General features: G+C 40.2%; 1 protein-coding gene across 4 annotated transcripts in view; it reads right to left on the reverse strand.

The window, feature by feature from the left end:
- Positions 1 to 5,000, reverse strand: part of il1rapl1b (interleukin 1 receptor accessory protein-like 1b) — a 145,184-nt gene that overhangs the window by 124,876 nt on the left and 15,308 nt on the right. The window lies entirely within an intron of this gene.

A 5,000-nucleotide genomic window follows, 5' to 3' on the forward strand; every position in this document is an offset into this window, starting at 1 on the left:
TCTACTTAAAACATTAAGGACATTATGAAAGTTATGTATCATTCATGTTGATTTAGACACCATTTGGCTCCAAACATTTTTGTTGACAACTGTTGACAGTAATAAAACGAGAAACCCAAAACCCTCTTTTAAAAATGCTGAACCTGGCTTGATAAAATGTGCAGATTTATGTGCTGAAGATGCATGCAAATGAGTGCATATATAATGAGATAATACCTCATTTGATTTTATAAACAGTTCAGAAAACAAACCTCTCAGATGTGTGTGCAACACACTCAGGAAACTTACCCAGAAACACCCTGGCAACAGTGCCAGCACACACACACACACACACACACACACACACACACACACACACACACACACACACACACACACACACACACACACACACACACACACACACACACACACACACACACACACACACACACACACACACACACACACACACACACACACACACACACACACGCACACACACACACTCCTACACTAACCCTACTCCTAAACCTACCCTTTACAGGAAACTACTGACATTTTTAGATCAAAAAAACACCATTTAGTATGTCTTTAAGTCTTTTGCACTATAAGGACATTATCAGTGTCATAAAACACCTCAGACTTTAATACCTGACTGACATACACATGATATTAAACATATAAAACACAAAAACCACACACACACACACACAATAATACACCCCCCAACCACACACACACTCTCTCTCTCCTTCTCTCCCTCTCACACACACGCACACACACTTTTTCACTCACACACACTCATACACTCATACACACAAACACAAACAGACACACACACTCTCTCTCACTCTCTCTCTCTCCTTCTCTCTCTCTCACACACACACTTTATCACTCACACACGCTCATGCACACACACACACACACACACACTCTCTCACCTTCTTTCTCTCTCTCTCTCTCTCACACACACATACACACACACACACTCACACAATTATTATTCTAAATTAGATAAAGCTGTTTTCATGAGTTAGTTTTAGAATATTTCTTTCATATTCCCGCTTTACGTTGCAGCACACACAGTTTTGAGCGGTTGATTTGTAATTTGATGAACACTTGAACACAGTCCATTATTTCTCATGCTCCATGCAGACAGTGTAGTTAAAACCAGGCTCAGACGACTGATGACGAGGACATTCTGCTCCTCTATAATACTTCAATATGATTTGTGCTTACTTCGATTATGAGACAGATTAAAGTGATCAAAAACCTGGTGTTTCAGTAGTAATAGAGTTGTTTCTGTAAACATTCTCAGTTTCTCTCCTCCACTGAAGACTCATTTCTGTATCGATCACCAGACTCTTCCAACCACGAAATCTCACCGCCGTCTCACCAAACTGTCAAATCATCTCTGCCAAGCAACGCAAGCCGTGATTCCTGTCAAAGTCTCGGAAAGAAGAAAGCAATTTATCGGTGCAGTCAGCGAAAGAAAAGCCAGAAACGGGAGCCGGTCTTCAGCAGTTTTCTTTGCGCACGCAGCCTTTCTGACACCCACAAAATAAACCGCAAAATTGCGTGTCTATTTTCAGACATTAGGGCCGGATTCACGCCGAATTGTGCTGAAATGAAGCATCATGGATGTTTAATGCTGCTGCTCTCTCTCCGCTGGAGACCCAGGCGCATCCGATCACTAGAAGAGCGTCACATCAGTCAGTTTAACTCTGACCAGACTAAACACAAGAACACAAACCGCTAGATTTCTAATATTATTCACTAGTTCACCTGTTCATCCAGTCCTGACGACAAACTTGCTTTTGTGTGTGAAGTTTTGATGAAAAAAACAACAACAACTGTAAATGTTTGCTGACAATACCATTAACCTAATAGAAAATGAATGGAAGGCTATTTAATGCATAAATATTCCAATATTAAAAATACAGGTGTTATTTTGTGTTAGTCTGAATTAGTGTGTTGTTTTTACATGAAGGTAATGCAAGCAGTCATTTAGATAACTCTCACACACACACACACACACACACACACACACAACCACTCCTGCTGTGCGTCCCATGAACAGAAATCAATAAAGCGACTGGTGGGGGATTGAAGGAACTGACCCGAGGGGGAAATCTAATTATAAATTAATTTGCGGAATAGATTCCAGCTTTGAAAACCTGCGCTCGCAAATTTTATTTGTTCCAATCGTGTCACCATATGCTCGTATCTCCCGACAGACGGCTTCATATCTTCCAGGAATGAGACCAAAGCATCTGAGCATCTCATCGCTTTAACTAACAAGCGGTTTCGACATCTTTAACGAAACGCCACCGAGAGTCTGACGCGCTTCTCTCTTCTTTGTTCCGGTGACAGCCTTTAATATCAATTCTAATACAGTGACGAGCTCTAAATGAATTTGGGCTGTGCTGACGTGCCTTGTTTAAAACAATCCCTGTCTCATCCAATTAGTTTTTTGTTCATTAGTGTGTGTGTGTGTGTGTGTGTGTGTAGGAGACTCCTGACCTGAATGGAGACTGATGTATTGATCCTGACACCGTTTACCACAGTAAAATCTGTTTAATGTTGAAGTGTATCCTAAGCGCTCCTGAAGTCTCTCAATCCGTCAAAGACCAGGAGAGAAGAAACGATACGAGCTGAGCCTCATGTCATGTGACTAAGAAAATGAACATCACAGGCTCTGTGTGCTCGAGGCTGTCTGGGTCAAAGAAAAACCACCGGCACTTGGTCTTATTCAAGTATTAGCTTCAATCATCAGAGGATTGATGGAGTGAGAGATGATCGTTATGAGAGGCGTGAGAATCATATCTCAGTGTATTGATACAATCCATATGAACGTCACACCGATGAAGAAGAGCAGACTAATGATGCACGATCCCTCACAAACACACACACAACATAACTAACAAACATTAAAGTGCCCCACAATAGCTAATGAAAGGGTCGTATTGTGGTGATTTTTACCATTTGATCTCGTGTTCATCTCATCATGTCTGTAGTGTCTGATAAAGCGGTGTTTGTGAGCGCAGTGCTGCTTTGTGTAAAGCGTTACCATGGAAACAGACGTGTTACGGCTCGAACGCATTCAGACCAATGAGAAAGCATTATCAATGACATCAACAATGGGATTTTTAACTTCTGGTAGAAGACAGCAAAGTCCCGTCAGAGTAGATTATTTCCAGTGACAAACGAAACATGTTTGCTGTGTAAATCAGACGCGTGGATTGAAAGTGCAGATTCATTCTCTGCCAGCAGGAGGCGCTTGAGGAAAGACAGGCTTCCCCAGGAGAAATAAAAGCTGCTTTATCAGACATTACAGGCAAGAAGAAGTGAAATAGACATTGAAAACGTTCTAAAGACAGTCAGTTTCTTCCAGCGATAATGTGATGTTTAAACATGCTGGACTTTAAAGCAAGCGGTGCTCATGTTTATTCAATGAATTCAAAGCCCTTGAAAAATCTCCATGTGGCGGTCAGTTCTGATCTCATGATCTGCAGACACAGACAAATCAATGTACAGGAAACACTGCGCCTGCACAATAATCTACTAATCACCTGAAACAGAAGAAGAAGATGAAATTTACTTTTAAAGTGACAGCATCACTATACTGTCACTCCCTAAAAATTGTGTTACTTTTCATGGAAACTGATACTTTACATTACCTTTACATTATTTTTACTCATCTGGGCTGGACTTGCTTGTCGGGTTTTAATATGAAATACATTTTGGGGAAATGTAGAAGCTCTTTTACGCCACACATGAAAGGAATACACCTCAAACAAAGCTTTCGGTGGATTACATGAAGAACAGGACACCGAAGAAATCCATAAAGATTTTACATTTACATTTAAACCTACATTTAATTATTATAGGTTTGCTTCATATACTGCGTTTTATTGGTTTTGAGGAATAATGAACGCGTTTTTGTTCATGTTTATTCTTGAAGATCACGTTCAGACACAATTCCTCTTCCCTTACTGCACTTGATAAAGTAACTCTATGTGTTGTTAGAAATTAAAATAATATGTTGCTTCACTATTTACTTGAAAGAAGTCATCTGATTGACCCCCATCACTGGCTGTCACCTCTATATTAGCACCATATCATTTCTATCATGAGGGCATGTGCAAACGAAGACCTCAGCTGTTTCTGGTCTATTATATGTGCTACATACAGGGTTTTTTTCTGAAAAAGCATAATGGTGTTTAGTCAGGTGTTTCATTAACATCAGCGCTCTGAACACGTCTCAGTCATGCTGAGCTGGTCAAAGAACATGCAAAGCACGCTGTGCAGATATGAAGAGCTGTGCGCTCGCTCCACGAAAAGACGAAAGAAATCAATGTTTCTGCTGATGGAATAAAAAGAATCTCTGTAAGACCCAGGAGAAAAGGAGCATCACATCACTCATTCTTCTTCACAAACACACGTTCATTTCTATGGAGGTCAAAACAAACAACACAGATTCTTGTTTTTGCAGACTTTATAGACAAATAATGCTTGGCTTCACAGTTCAATCGATATCCTTCAGCTCTGTGTTGACCGAACTACTAAATGACCTGAAGTTAGAGAGCTGATTTTACAGACAAATCCATGATTTCTCAAACTGAATATTTCAATGAGAACGAGACGAATATAAGTCTGTATGATCGTAATATTCTTTCTGTAAAGCTGCAGAAATAATGTCCGTTGTGAACTCACATGCATTTCTTTTTGACATACTGTACGCACATGCTCTGTACTCGTCTGTGCATGAACCCTTACTGTACATACAGTCGTGCTAATCTAACCATTTAAAAATACACAAATAATAGAATTGCTGTTTATTGTTCAGCCCTGCCTTTGACTGTTAAAAGGTGTATTTATGGTAACACTGCGGTGTTTGCTAATCATGTGACTGCTTTACAGCTTCTTCTGCACACGTGACCTCTTCCCACGAGTTATTTAATAATGTTGAGAATGACTGAGAGACTTCAACACAGCTAATATAATTCACTGACGCT

This window comes from Puntigrus tetrazona, chromosome 11, assembly GCF_018831695.1.
Source record: "Puntigrus tetrazona isolate hp1 chromosome 11, ASM1883169v1, whole genome shotgun sequence".
NCBI lineage: Eukaryota > Metazoa > Chordata > Actinopteri > Cypriniformes > Cyprinidae > Puntigrus > Puntigrus tetrazona.